The 16713-nt window shown below is 37.8% G+C and overlaps 1 protein-coding gene across 2 annotated transcripts in view; it reads left to right on the forward strand.

Moving 5' to 3' along the window:
- The first annotated feature begins 2330 nt into the window (after window positions 1-2330).
- Ntan1 (N-terminal amidohydrolase 1) overlaps window positions 2331-16713 on the forward strand; it is a 53602-nt gene continuing 39219 nt past the window's right edge. For both annotated transcript variants that reach the window (XM_018507959.1, XM_018507961.1), the window contains exon 1: window positions 2331-2970. The gene's annotated coding sequence lies outside the window, so the exon portion shown is untranslated. The remainder of the gene's footprint in view (window positions 2971-16713) is intronic.

The raw sequence follows: 16713 nt of genomic DNA on the forward strand, positions 1-16713 counted from the left end.
CAAGTTAAGAAAATGTCAAATAACTTTATTTTAATGTCATGAAAATCAAAATAATGATTTTTGGTTATAAAATTTGACTATTTATTGAAATTAAGAATTAAAATAGTCATTTTGATTTTTGTTGATTTTGTTATGTTCCTTGGGACACACTATTTACCTCCTAGGTAGAACACGAAGTCATAATCAAGTCATAATGATATCACAGAACGTCATTTGATACCTAAAAATTGACTTATAAGTGACGAATGAGGTCATGATGATATCTTCATGAATTCTGTGTTGCACTTGGGCTGTAGGTGATCAAGGAAGGAGGTCGTCGAGTTTGATAACATTAGCAGTGCTCGATTCGCATGACTCACTTTGTTAGACTTTTAAATGCCTGCCGCAAGTTTTATTGCGTGTGGGACATATGTGGGACCGTAATATTCCCCTCGTGATCGGCGCTAATGACTCTCGCGTCATTTCGCTCTGAATTTACCGACCTACTTTTTTGAATGGTATCGGAGTGATCAGTACTGTACACTTCTTATCTTATCATCGTTGTTATTCTACCTTTATCGTTTGTGCTCTTTTGTAGTCGTTTTGTTGTACTTTCTGTATATAAGTCTGCTTTTTATTCCTACAATAGACTGCACTAGAATTTTTTTTTGTTTTCGACAAATATCGAACATATACCTATTTCAAAAGTGTTCAACTATAGAAAACGTTCATTTATATTTCATCAGGTGAAACAAAAAGAGAACAGGAAGGAGACACAGAGATAAAGCATTTACTAACATTCTAGGACAAGCCCTCTAAGAATATATGCAAAAAAAACAAGAATAAAAAAACAGCAATGATTACAAAAAAAAAACATAAAGAGAAAAAATAATTAATATATAGAGAAAATAATAAGTAATGGAGAAAAAATGTAATATAATAAAAAAATTTTTTATTATACTAAATTTATAATATATACTATGTCTATTGTAATAATATACTTAACGTGCAATCGTATTTAAAAATTCTAAAAGTAATAAAGCGTTAAACGATCGATCGTTCCACGATTAGATTATTCGAGAGAATTGTTATTTCAAGCATCTCCTATCGTGGCAACCTCGAGAACATCGCATCACGACACCGCGATTTAAGTGGACCTCGCGCACGATCACGACCGATCAGTGACTTGAACGCCAAAAATCCGCGCCGAAAGCTCGCTCCGGCGAGATCACCGAGTCGGTCGCCACATGGTGATTTCAACGCTTAGGGCCCGATATTTTCGTGGTCTGTCGAAATGCGATCCGGAATTTAAAGTCTAATTTATCCGAACGTCTCTGCGTTCGCGTTATCGAATATCGGACGATCGAAGGAAACACGCTGAATCTACAAAGAAGAATATCGATAAACACGCCAAAAGGCTGGACGTTGTGCAAGGCTATTTTATTTGCGAAAGGTTGAATTAAAAAAAATCTTCAGGTACAAGCGATATCGGATAAATAAGAATAATATCAAAAGTTACATCTGTCAGTTCAACAAGTTTCTTCTTACATTTTACGAAGAAGAATAGTCACATTTTTACGAGATCAGAGCGGGAAAAAATATTGGTGCAGGGGCCTTATTTTCGAAGAACCCATACGAAGATATTAGAGAAATTATAATATATGTAACATATACATGTATGCAATAGTACTTTTGTATATTCTCGTATGCGATATTTTTCGAGAATACGCGCGTAGTCCCAGATTCGCGTAATAAATTCATCATTAGAACCGTCGATTCGAGCACGAATTCAAACATTCGTGATAAGAGCCGAACGAAGATAAGGGATCTACCGCTGTACCGACGGATCACGATATCGACCGCAAGTATATAAATTAGTTGGTCGGCCCCTCTCGAGATGGCAGCACTAGTATTATTACCCCGCGTTAATTGGAGTAAATTCACGCAACTTGCGTAGCCGCGTAAACGTATGCATAAAGAAAATGATCCAATCGCCCTTCTCTTATAAAGTCGCAGGTAAAATGTGATTGGATAATTTTCTGTATGCATACGTTTAAACAAGTTAGTGTGAATATACCCTAAGGCGGGAGTACAGAATCTTGCATAATACCTGACGCGTGATAAATCGAACCAATCGAAGTCCTTCATTTCCTTCCTTTTCACGAAACAAAAGACTCCGATTGATTAATTGTCTTACGCTTCGTGCATCGTGCGCCGTGGAAAGAAAAGAGGTCTGCGGCGTCCGTGCCGCGGTTTTAATTCCGAAAGCTCGTGGCACATCGCACGTCGTACGAAAGCGCTCGGTCGCGAACCGAGCGCGGCCGAAGTCGCGCGAACGCGAGAGTCGAGACTCGGCGAAGCGGAGTGAACGTAGACGCGCTCGGACGGTGCGCGGACAGTGTAGCGGATGAGCGAGCGAGCGGAGCGTTGCTACGCTGGGTCTGTGGATTTTGCCGATTTTTGCCTTGGCTGTCAAGCCGGAGAAGCGCCCTACTCTCGCGGCGCGTGAAAGCGGTGCTTCGCGAGTGACGCCCCTAGCACGCCTCGCGCGTACCTCTCTCTCTTTCTCCCTCGAACACGCGAATTTCTCTCTCGCTCCGATCTGTCATCCTTTCTTTCTCGCGCTCTCTCCCTCTCTCTCTCTCTCTCCCTGCCGCGCGCTCGGAGAGTCCGCGTGTCCGTCTCTTTTTCCCGTCGCGATACGCTCGATAATTGTATATTCGCGGACGACGGCGATCACGACACGAGGACGGTGACGTCCGTCGCGACACTCTGACGTTTTTGCCTTCGATCGGCCGCGCGTCGCGTGTGCACCACCAGTTGCGTGTTGCGTAACTGCATTTTACAGCAGCCCGCTGCCTCTCGCCGAGCAGTACCGCGGGTGCATCGCTCTCCCGTCCCTCCCGCGTCCCATTCTTCGCCTAGTCACGCCGAAGAGTTTGGACCTACGGAACCTTGGGATCTTGACGTTTCGAGCGCACGACTTTGCTGGTGAGTTTGTCCTTTTTTTTTTGCTTGTTTCATCTTCTTTCTTCTCTTGACGGCGCTCGTAATCCTCTCGCCTCGCGTTCAACGTCTTGAATCTTGCTCGACTGTTCATGTATACTGATGTATACTTGCTTACGCCGTCAGAGACTTCATCCGAATGGAAATTATCGTAACAGTTGAAGATTCACGAGATTTTGAATAAAGATGCGGAAACATGTAGATATTGTATCTTGGTGTATTGTTGAGTAAGAATCTTGCATAATACATCAAATGCATAATAAATCAAAGTCCTTTATTTCCTTCTTTCCGTGAAATAAAAGACTGATTTATTTTCTTATGCTTAAAGATTGTCAAGTACAAGGTGCTTGGCAGCATCAAATATACCAGTGATTTATTTGTTGTTAATATTATCGTATCACACACATTTTGTAGTAAGCCAGTAATAAGCCAAATGTATCCAATTGATTTCTTATTATTAATATTATCATGTCATATTATAAACCAAAAATACACTAATAGCCACTAATAGTCGATAATAAGCCAAGTATATTCATATAACTGATTAATTTCTCATTTGTCACACACAATATTATATTATTTTATTATTAAATTTAATCTGGGAGTGTGTTGTGTGATTTAAGCTGCTTTTCTTTCAGAAAATAGGAGACGCAAAAGTGTCATTCTATCTTCGATAGAAGATTCGTGTCGATTATGTTGAGCAATTTAAGCTCATCCGCACTCTTGTTTCTTCCACAACATTGGTTTAATTGTTAAACCATTTCGAAAAATAACAAAAATACGGATAATCTTCAATTCTAGACTAAAATTTAATCGTAACACGATATCGCCTGCAATTTCTAGTAGGCCTTTAAACAATCTCTACCTTGCGCTTTCTCGCAATAAAATATATTTTTTAATATCTTTATATTTAAAATAAAAATGCAGCCAATAGAAACATAAAAGACGCGAAACAAGAGAAAGCGTAAAATACGTTTCGTTTTTATTTAATTTAATTCGTTGAGAACGCTCTAGATGTATATTGATTGCTGTAATTTTGCGATCGATCGATCCGGTATTTTTCTTAATCGCCACGATAGCACGCGTTTTTACGGCGTTTAAGCACGAATACCATCGCGGTCTCGCCTCCTCGCGCATCTGAATATGCAATATAGAATCACAATGATGTTGAAAATGAGTTGGTGTTGGGGAAGTAATGACGGGTTTATATGGGAAGAAAGAACCGCTTTTATTATAAGACGCGTTTTCGCGAAGGCACGAAGGACCAAAGGGGAGTTGCTCATAGATTCGATTTCGCGGAAAGCATAACGAGCGTGCATCTCTGAAGCAGTTTTAGTCAGATACCAAAAGAAAATATGTTTTACATTATCGTAAAAAGATAATGTATGTGTATTGCGATAATAAACAGCTTGGATTTCGATTTTTATGTCTCGGAGAGTTAAATGTGTTGTATGTACGATAATATTACAAAGAATTAGAAATTTTGCTGCTTCAAGATAATAGCGCCTGAATATATTTTAAAAATTGTGATCCAAATCTAAGCAGACGGTAAAGTAGTTTGAATGGACACATGTCTGAAATTTAGTGGAGAAGCTTTTTAAATAACCGTAGTTTCTTCCTCTTGAATCTAAATTCGGCTTTTACTATTTAGACATTAGGATAATTAAGAATCTGCAGATATTCTTTGCCCTTAAATTTATTTATAATATTTCTTTAAATTCCGTTTAATTTATAAAATTTAAGGTAAAATATTGAGATTTATTTTTAATCTGACAATCTCGTATCGGGTTCGTAAACAATAAAGTTATTAAATAAAAATTTCTGCTTCGAAATAACAATTAATCCAAACGCGATTTAAAAGTATTTTACGATATATTATGCAATCGTACAGAAACGATCGAGTTGATAAAAAAAATGTCCTATTTCAGTACCGCTTTATCGAAGATACGTACTTCCGTTATTTTGCTTGTGAAATGTTTGCCCAAATCGTAAATCACATATACGCTCAAACGACAAAGGATCTTGCGTATAAATAATGAAATCAAAAATAAGAGTAAAAAGAAATGTCTCGATTCGAATAAATCAAAACATACAAGATTGGGCAACAAGCTAGATATAAATACAAAAGACTAATAATATTTTTTTTAATAATATTAGATTACATACAGACGTTTCGACTCCGATCGAGTCATTTTCAATGTCAGGAAACAAATTTAAAATTACAAACTAATAACGTCGGAATATATAAACCTTGACAAATTCTTTATGATTATATATTCAGACGTTATTATTTGTTTTTTAACATTGAAAATGACTCGATCGGGGTCGAAACGTTTGTATGTAATCTAATATTATTAAATAGTCTTTTGCATTTATATCTGGCTCGTGTTGCCCAACCTTGTATGTTTTGAAAAAATAAGAGGTTGACCGTGTACCATCACATGTGAAATACACACGTATACTATCACCGAAAAGTTTTTAGACATCGGCAGCGAAGGCAAAGAGATTTCTAGCAGCAATAACGAAAAATTTTACGAGTAAAAAGTCTTTCGAATTACTTCCTACATATTTCTTCAATTTGCGTATTTACGAGTTTTGCATTTGCCGCAATTTTCCCGAATGTAACTCTCGTCAACATGTGATCTTTTATTGTGCGTACGTCGGAAAACTTTTCGAGGATAGTGTACGTGCCGACGTACACAATAGCAAACGTAACCAGTCGTCGCGTCGTGACACTGCAATGGCACTTGCATATGCAGTACGCTCGTCGACATGAAATTATCCAGTGGCCATCCTTTTGCTCTGTCCTTTTATGTCCCTTTTTTTTTCTTCCCCCTCGTGGCCAGAGGAAACAAAAGAAAATCTTCATTACCCTCGTCCGGTCTTATAAATCTTTGTATACACGCTGCAGGAATTTAGATTTTTTGTTACCAAAATTTTTCACGAGTTATAAAAAATTTAAATTCTTTTATACGACCTCCTTATCTTAAACTTCACTCGTTAAGGAATAACAAATGCTTTAAAACGGTCTTAAAAATTACGGAACAGTTATTTATGGGTCAGTTTAGATGAGTTAATTTCTGAATTTTTGATAAAATTATTTTACTTGATTACATTCAGTCAGCTTCTAAGCGCTGTCAAGATCTTAAGCTGGAACTCTCTCGCGCAAATTTGGGAAATGCGTCTTGTAATTAACAATTTGTCGACGAGGAAAGAACTTAATTCTCGCAATCGGCGGTGATCTGCTGCCTTGTTCGAAACCGGAAGAAAGGGCATCCGACGAGCAACGGAGTGCAAGTACTTAACCTTGCCGCGACTTTCGAACCTCCGATCGAGCGGAGTTCAAGGGAAAGGGTTATTAAAAGGCTCCCTCCCCCCCCCCCCCCCCCCCCCCCAGGCGGAATCGAATTGACCCACTGCATGTCGGTTGCGATTCGTAGTGTAAACGTACGTCTGTGCCTGCATCTATGGCAGCATCTCTCGCCGCTCACACGCTGCGATCGAATTTATTATAATCATTCGGCCGGAGTATCCGGCGCGTGTGTGCACGTATGATGATTCAACTCTCTCAAGATAGTTGAATTTCGCTATGTGAAATTTATAGGAAGCCATATGCTTGATCAACCGCTTGTAGAAAAGCGCACCTTTGATTAATGGATGCCTAACGCTTCGCAAAACATTCGCGATCCATTGAAATTGCCTTTCTTACGTTATGTTACACCTAACATATTTTATTTTACAAGAAATTCATTGGTCGCCCTATGTCCTTAATACTTTGGATGTTATCTGGATACCTTATAGAAGTACCAACGTTTCTTACTCATCAAAAAGGCAAATAAATTACTATGAAAGTACAGATGAAAAATCAGATATTTCATTTGTAGTATAAAGAATATTATTATCGAAAAATAAAAAAAAATTCAGAATCCTATCTTCTATACAGGAAATATAATATTAATTCAAAAAATTGAAACAATTATAATACTCACTATATTGTAGTTAAAAGGATCAAGGGGCCCGGTTCCACCAATATAAAATTAACTTTAATCTTGGTTTAACTTACTATTTATCCGAGATAAAAATTAATTTTACATCGGTGGAATTGGATCTAAAGCTCAGTTTCTAATTAAAAGCATTATGTAAGAGGAAAAGCTTGAAATATTTATCTCGTAACGTCGTGATATCGTACAATGTGCACGACACGCGAATCTTCCTACCTAAATAATTCTCTCAAAGTTATGGAAAGATTACTTGCGCGCGTTGCCTTAATTCCTCTCCGTTTTTTGTCAATGGCTGCATCCTCGTCCCGTAGACGTACGTTACATTGCAGGTAATAAGGTAGAATCATCGGACGAGTGGATAATGGGCAAGAGGAGAGGGAGGAAGTTGGGAAGGCTGCCGTGGAATGATAAACACAGCTTTTGCGTGTACTTAAAACGCACGTGCGTGCGTGTGCACGTTCGTACATACGCGTGTATGCGCGCGTGTGTATGGAAAGAGGGAGGAACGGGTAGGTGGAACGATAGAGCGCGAGGAAACCGAAGGGAAAAAGGCAGAAACGAAAGGGCGGCGTGCATGATGGGATAAGTGCACGTCTCTGACAAAATACCGAGGCCCGCTTACGCACACGCACGCACGCACGCAGACACGCGGGGCTCCTCGACCGATCGACGGTCCCCCGGATAGTCATATTTATTAATCATTTTTAGCGAACGCGGCGTCTTAATTCGCGCGTGCAGCATATTGTGAAACCGACAATTTCCGCACCGATCATATTCGCGCATCCACCGAGGTCCTCCTAGTTGTTGCACCGTTTCTGACAGCGGTGCGTTCGTGGGAATCGCGATCAATCGGCAGTCCTTGCCGCGAACCTGTTGCATCGAGTTACGTCTGAACTCGAAGCGACAAGCTAAACTTTTTATTACGGCCGATATATTTTCCGAGTGTCACACAGATATCCTTTAGAATTTTGGATAGCTCCTTGAAAAGTCGGAAATGTCATATATTTAGATAACATACCTAATTATTAATTGGGTATTGAGATAATGTATTTTAAGAAATAAAGATATACATTCGGATTTATTTCAATGTATTGCGAATTTTTATCGCTATATAGGATAATTATTTTTGGTTTCATTCTAGAATGCTACCTCTGTTGAGTGATGCTGTATTGTTATTTCGAGACGTAAATTTTACGTGCAAGAAAATATCATTCTTAATGCAAGTAGTGTAAGTTTTTCATATATTTTACTTTTGATGACAAAATATTTATATAATTTCGATTTTTATAAACAATCTAATTATATAAAATTAGGGAAAGAAAGAATAAATACACTATTAAATTTAATCTTGAAATGATTGGAATAGGTAGTCCAATAGTGTGTGCCTCACTTAAATAAAACTTAGCACAAAATCATAACGCAAAACTGATTAAAAATTGGAACAATAATAATCACACTTTTAGTATGGCAGGATTGGACTTCCTAATAACCATTGAAGGGATAACTTTGCGCTCAAATGTATAACGTAAAATTTACATATAAATTCTATATAATTTATAATTGTAATTATAAATTATGACAAATACATTACTGAATTTTAAGAATTTGAAGACAGACATTTTAAATAATTCATAGATACAAAAGATATTAGATAGAACTTGTCTACTATATTTTGATTGCCTGCACGTAATTCTGATTCATTCGGCAGAGACGGAATTAGTTTTCACGATCTTCATGATCAAACGTAAAGTCTCGAATAACATCTTCTCTGACAACCACCATGTGTTTGTTGAGTACGCATCGTATGTTTTTTGCTTCGCGAGAAAATGCATCCAACGCGAACGGTATCGTGCCAATAATTGTGCGCAACTTAAGTACACGTCGGTGCTTAAGGACCAAGGAATTGCGAAATAATGAACACTTCTCCGGACGAATAATTAGAAAAAAATGTCCGTCATTAGAATCAGCGGTGGATGGCGTAGGCCAATTCCGTTGCATTGCGATGTAGAATTTTACAATTGCGTAGTCATTTGTCTTAAGATGCATGGGACATTTTTCTCCTCTGTAATCAACGTTTCTTTACTTTTTTTATAGATACTGCATTATTTTACGTCTGTTTAATTATCTTTCATCATTAAACTTTTTTTATAGAATCAAATTCTAATAAGAATGAATGATTGATCATTGTGTTTTTGCACAAAGTAAATCTACAGAGACATTTATAAAACCATATACAAATGTGCAAAAATATAAAATAAGTTAATGCATAAATCAATGGCACGCGATACTAAGGAATTCATGATCGACTTTTAAATTGCAATCTTTTTTTTTAGATGCGATAGTAAATATTTTGTTCGTTAAAGTCGTAAATTGAATCTTGAAGTTATTTTATATTTATTATTAAACGCACGGATTCTGTATTTATTTGCATTTGTAAACAATTAAATGCGATTTTCAGTTATATTAACAAAAAAATTATATTGATTTAGTAATCTCGTTGCATTCTCTGTTTTACATCAGTAAATTGAATGCAAGAACATTGCACAAATTCGCGCGACAGTAAACGAACGCGGACGGTGATTCGAATATTGGATATATATATATATACGATCGTTGCGGATGTTGCATAAATAATAGTATTGCAGTTGACACTTTTACAATATCTATCATTCATGTTAGTATCAAGGTAACCACTCCTTTCTACGTCATACGCGCTGCTGCTCCGCATGGCGCAATTTCCTCTTAAGCTTCTTTAAAAGGCTAATGTGCGCCTTATTTTACTTTATACTATTCACATTCAGGTAATACGCAGATAAATACGATCGCAAATTACATATTTTATGCAAATCCGATGATAATACAAGACGCAGATATTCATTAGATAGGCATTAATCTTTTTCCAACACGGAAAAAACAATTTTACTAAAGTATCTAACAGTTTAGGAAGGTACAGATCTGAAAATGATTTGGTTGAACTGTCAAAATATAATTGAGGTAGAAATCTCAAGCGCGATGAGCAATGCTGCAAAAAGTTTTGATATTCTAGCTACTAGTTTGAGCGTCCTACATAATTATTTTGATAATTAGCATGCAACAAAATTATTTTTTTCAGATTTGTAAATCTATCTAAATAATTCTAGATACTATATAATAAAATTTGTATGAATATATAAACATGTAGCTTTCATATTTTTTTATATTTTTAATAAATGTGTCTTTAATTTTTCTGTTTCTTCAGTCGCTATATATAAAACGATGATTAAAGAGAAACTTAATAGAAAAATACAGAAGGCATCGCACGCTCGTAATAATTCTCGATGGTGAACATGCACGATAGCGTACGATCGGAGTCAAGATCCCTTTCCTCGCGGCCCTCTCGAGGGGACGATAACTCGCGTTAATTTGACAGTTAATTAGCGCCGATCGGATCGATCGCGGTATGATTCGCGATGCACTTCCGCGATTAGTCTTTTTTTCTTGGAGTTGCCTGCTGCGTTTACTTTGCCGTTTGCGATTCGCTATTAATTTCTCTACAACCAAGTATGTTGTAAAGATGAATGCTTAATGTCGCGTCTATATCAAGCTTATTCTCTACATATAGGGAAAATCTATTTTTACTTTAAGAATTAAATCCATTTTTAATTAAGTTTTCAAAACATCTCTTTGTCATATAGTACACTCTAAATTTCCTACAGTGAAATCTCACTCCAAGAAAGTGAAAATGCAACCACCCTTGAAAAAAAGTGAAAATATTTCACTTTTTGAAAAAAGAGTGACGATCTTCGTTCTTTTTAGAGTGAATTTTCATTTCAAAAAAGTGAAATCTCATTCCAAAAAAGTAAGATTTCACTCTAAAAAGAATGAAGATCGTCACTTTTTTTCAAGAAGTGAAATATTTTCACTTTTTCTCAAGGGTGATTGCATTTTCACTCTCTTGAAGTGAGATTTCACTGCAAGAAATTTAGAGTGTAGGTTTTAATGAATTTTAGTTTTCGCGATACGACGAAGAATTGCTACTCGCTATATTGCTATACGTAAAGAAAGATAAAAACTTTGAGTCTTATAAGATTTATTAAAAAAATTAAACTTTTTTCCTAAAATAATTCAAGTTGAAATAATTTTGGCATTTAGAAACGGAGATGGTGTTGTAATAAAAAAGAAAATGAGAGAAGAGAAACGAGGATTGATTTCGATAAACAGGATTCTCGGCAGATACTCTTTAATTAATAAAGTTAAATCACCTTATCTCCCGGCTCGTCAGCGAATTTATTCGCTCGGCAGTGCACACGAGATTGCAAGATTTCTTCGATACGGCCGGGGCCGGGGCCGCGCACCGCATGAAACCGCATGAAACCGCATGAAACGTGCCATGCGGCCGGCAGCAATCCTGAAAACTTCCGTCATCGCCCGCGGCGGGTATTAAGAATGTCGTTGATTAATCCCACGTTGCCTTTTTTCAGTTTTACACATCGCCATTCTATAAATAAAAGACGCCGCCGGACGCGGTGGCGGCGGTACTTGAACCGGTGCGGTGCGGTACTGTGGGTGTACGCCTCTCTACGAGTCTACGCGGTTCTCCATTTCTACTCTCGTCCCCCACGTCCCTCTCGCATCTTCGCTGAGAAAGCACTCCGGCAGTAGGAAAGCAACGATCGCGGTTAGGATCATCGGAATTTCTGATCGAAGAAGGAGAAATTCCTGGGATATGAGAATGGATCAGCGTTGAAACGACGTCAGAATCCGGGATGCGTTTAATTAACCTTCGCGTCTCGTGTTGACCTTATTCAACATTGTAAATCTAACTCGATTACGAAAATTGGAACTTTTCTCGTCGCGCGCATTCTTCATACGAGGTGCATTGTTCGTTTTAATCCATGATACGCACTCGGTATACTCATGCTGTTATACGCGCTACGGCGTAAAAAGAAGAAGTTGGTTAAAGATTCAAACGTTAATTACACGTGATTTATTTAACGGAGTTTTAAGACCCTAATATCAGCACGATGGCAAACATGTTTATTGTTTTATTCATCGATCCGCTCTATTCAAACGCGCTCACTGCCGTGATCGACGTTAACAAATGATACCCATCACTGCGAAGATTAGCAATCCGACGATTATAAACTTGTATCGTTCGATTTCGGACGCAGCTTGGATTAATGGAGATAAATTTATGCCTAAAGATCATTCTTGAAATTATGATAGAAATCAAATGATACATCATATTTATTTATTCATTATATTTATAATTATTTCGTTTATCTTCATTTAGTGGAACGTTGCTTCTCTTTGAGAAAAAATTAGTTTTAATTTAATTTCTTCAATTTTAAGTGATTGGAATTGATTGGACAATGCATATGCTTGTATTGTGTTTTTTTTCCATTTCGGCATAAAATTAGAATATTACGTCTTTTCTTGGACATTCTACTTTTATGTGCTGAGAAATTGCTACTTCTCGGAAAATTAAAATTGACCAAATTTATAAAGGAAGTGATTTATTTGACATTTGACGTCGAGTTCTGACGATAATTAATGTGACAAAGTAAATAAATGATATCGGAAGATAGACTGTGCGTTACATGAAAAATAAAATGTTCAGCTGATGGTCATTCACAAATTGTCATTATTTCCCGCATGATTCAATGTTGACCTAACCCCGCTGGCCACCCGAAGGCGTTTGTCAAAAGTTCAATCTTTCAAATTGATTTACGATTGTTCTCATGAATGTATGCCAAACCGGTTCGGACCTCAGGTACACTTAGTCGGCCTGAAAGTTGATAATTATCGATTCCTTGAGTTATCTTTTGCCACGCACTGCCGCGCGTTCGCCATCGGGAAGCGTAACGGAAAAATGTGCGAGATTAACGGTGATACGCTCGTGAAAAATTTTCAACCCTCGCGTAATTATTGTTTTATAAACAAACGACGAGAGTCACGTGTTTCTGATCGAATAGCAGGTGGGATCTCGATGGCAATAAGGATAGTCCTTGGATGATTTGCGCGCAAGCTCACGTACCCATATAGGTCTCTCCTCTCACTGGACAAATCACGGCTATTACTTTCCGATCACCCTGTACGTCCGTCTTTTTATTCGAGCACACTTCTACCTGCTTCGTATTTTTATTTCGTGCGCACATAGAGTCGGTCCACGTGCACAGGGCTCTTACATATACGTGCGCTTGTACACCGGAGACGGTAATGAACCGGGTTGCTAGCTCACTCGCGCGCGCTCGTATTCGTGTAAACCAAGAGCACACACAAATACACACACACACACACACATACACGTGCAAGGCGAAACGTGCGAGACGGTGCACACGTAGACACGATACAAGACGAGGCTCCAGGCGCGGTCAGATTAATGAAACTCATGCGAGCAGCGGCTCTCAAGTCCGTAAGATATTGAGAAGAAAGCGTTACTGTTCTTCCTCGATTTTCGATCTTACCTCGTATCTCGAAATGAGAAAGGAGCGTCTTAAACATCCCATATTAATTTTCGGGGAGAAATGTTTCAAAAACTTATTTGAAAAAGAATAACAATGCTCACGCTAAGAAAAAGATTTTGGGAATATAGTGTGATTGAAATTATCTATACGGACAGTGTGATTTTATTCAAGTAAATCTAAAAATTTAGGTATGAATACAGATATGAAAGTAATTTTGTTGGATCAAAATAATTATGCAGGAATTCAGGCATAATGTTGTAAAATTTTTTACATTCCAGCAACAGTTCGAGCGTCCCGCATAATTATTTTAATGGGTAGAGCAACAAAATTATTTTCAAATCTGTATCTAGTTAAATTTTTAGGCACTTTAACAAAACCGTCCTTTCTGTGTATTTCTTCAAAGAGTTCTCTCTCTTTTTTAACCTAAATATGCGATATTAAACTTTGAGATAATCACTCGAAACATTATACATGCTTTAATTTTTTTTATGTAGAAAGAATGATTTTGTTGAAATATTAAAAAATTTAGCTACCTAGTTGCAGATCTAAAAATAAATTTGTTGGACTATAAAAATAATTATATATGTAGAACGTTCAAACTAATTGCTAAAATATCAAAATTTTTTGTAGCATTACTTATCATGTTTGAGTTTTCTAAATAATTATTTTAATAGTCCAACAAGATTATTTTTGGATCTACGTAAAAAATATTTTGTTTCCTTCAACAAAATAATCGTTTCTTGCGTATTATTTATTGTCATTTAAATAATAATGCGCAAGAAACTCGGCAAGAAATAAATGAGATTCTACACATTCTATACTCTACAGCGGAAACAGTCCCACAAATAACTGATGCAGTGTACCGTTGTGCATAAATTTTGAAACTGTTGTGTACCGCTTAGAAAATACTCAGATCAGCAAGTATCTACGCGATCGCGTGGAAACCGTCATGATCGTTACAAATCTGCACATTGTGAGTGGTAAACACACGCTGTGTACCGCGTGAAAACAGCGAAAGGACGCGGCACACCGTGTAGACGTCCATTATTGTCTCGTGCATCCATTCTCGATGATGTGTTACGTGCAAACACGCCGCTTTATCTCGTCCGAAATGGGTCGGTAATTGTAATTCGAACTCGCCCGGGACTCGCCGTTACTCGCGCGAACGTAAATCACATCGCTGCAAGGATTCGAGATGTTCCGGGAACATCATTATCTGCCTCCTTATAGAACGTTTCGGCGAAACGCTCGTAGAGCTGTTCTCGCAATGAGCTGGATGCGAAAATTGCAAGTGCAACCGCAATTGAAAAGTGCATTAAACGCGATATTCGGAAACTGACGGAAATAACTCAGGGAATGTATTAATAATTAACCTTTTATTTAAAGTTAGACACGATTTATATTCACTGTCCGCGTTTCATTTTCATATAACATTTTTTAACAATACTTGCATTAATATTTCTTCATAAATCTCAAAAATATTTTATTGTATATATATATATATATAAATTTTATATTTCTGTTTTGCGGATTTTTGAATCCGCAACGGAATCTTTGCGATCTCTGCTTTCAATTTGCCTCCTTTGCCGTAACAATTTTACTTCGATTCGATATTCAGAAACGTTCCGCTTCAATTTCGAGAAATACCATGTTTTCAATTCCGACAGTCTTCTCTTAGCCGGAGTAAGCCTATGCTAGTGTACGAATATGGACGCCCCTGCAACCATAACTGTATACTTTCACGTGGCCGCCGACTTTAATCGGAAGGTACTTAACCGAACCACGGTATAGAATTATAACCAATACCTTCTATTCCCATACTCGATGCTCGCTTGGAGAGTTTCCCACGACTTTGGTCTCTGTTTCTGCTCGACGTTTCTTAACGAGAGACAGACGGTATGCGAATTTTCGAATTTTATCGAAAATCCGGTCAACAAAGTGCTAGAAGCACAAGTTTCACCGAGGAACAGCCAGTTTCCTTGTTGTCACGATATTCTCATCAGAGAATTGCTGAAAAATTACTCACTCTTGCCACTTGGACATGATCTCCTTTACACGTATTTCTATTTAAGTCTGCGATATTTCATCGAAACGTCCGGTCATTTGAGAAATAGGGAAGTTGCATGTTTCACGATTTCAAGAAATTTAAATTTTTACGAATCAGGGAATCGAAGTCTTACAGACGAAAAACGAGCGAATTCAATAAAGCCAAAAACTGTGTGTAACGTATTACTTTCGATCGATGCTGTAATTTGTAAATTTTCAACTTTTACAATTTATCACTCCTCACTTTTACAAGTTTTAAAAGCTCCATGAGTGACAGTATGCTTCTAACAGTGTTTCGCTTTTATCGTGTCTCAACGTGACTTATTGAAGCGCACTTCGACGATACTTTCTAATAATAAAGCATTACATTGTCGTAACGCTCTCTGCGCAATTATTACTTGTACTAGTGATTATTATTCGCTCGTACCAAGTAATTTCATTGCCGATTAGTCATTACGGAATACTAGTGATCTACTGTCGTAAATACTGTCTCCGTTTTGCCGCGATCAATTGTAATTAGTAGTAAATTAGATTCGTAACTATCAGTTGATTAATCCCTAGATTCTATAAATCATACCTACCCGTTAATTATTGAATGTATACACATGGAAAGGACGATTTTGCTCAAGTATCTAAAAATTTAACTAGATATAGATCTGAAAATAATTTTGTTGAACCTAACCATTAAAATAATTATGTAGGATACACAAACCGGTTGCTACACAAAGGGCCGGTATAACAAAGGGCTGACCATTTTGCATCAGACGTGAAAAATTCAAATGATTAAAATCGAGCGCATCCTGTTTTCTCTTTACACGTCTCCTTCCCGCAATTCTAGTTGGAATCTTTACGAATCGCAGACGTGCACGCGAACCGCTGCAAAAGCGAAGGAGGGCTAAGCCACGTGGAACGCCCTCGATCAGGAGGTCTCCTGCATCAGCGGGGACGAACTCTTCTCCGGTGCTTTGAACTCTCTTGAGCCAGTCGGACCTAACTGAGTTAAGAAGACGCTGTTATAGGGCCGGCTAAAGAGAGGGTGTTAACCTTCTCTCCCGCTAGTTCACCTGCGATAGCTACTCTCGCCGCGGTCTCTCAACGGTACGCCATCGTTTTCCGTAACGTTTCAATTCGATACGCGAGTCCGCATCGCTTCCTCGTTGTCTGTGCCACAGCGCGAGTCGCCGAATTTTTTTTATGGGCTTCGAGCACTTTGATCGGCGTGCGAACGAACGTAT

The sequence above is a fragment of the Trachymyrmex cornetzi genome, unplaced genomic scaffold (genome assembly GCF_001594075.2).
Source record: "Trachymyrmex cornetzi isolate Tcor2-1 unplaced genomic scaffold, Tcor1.1 scaffold248, whole genome shotgun sequence".
NCBI classification, from domain to species: Eukaryota; Metazoa; Arthropoda; class Insecta; order Hymenoptera; family Formicidae; genus Trachymyrmex; species Trachymyrmex cornetzi.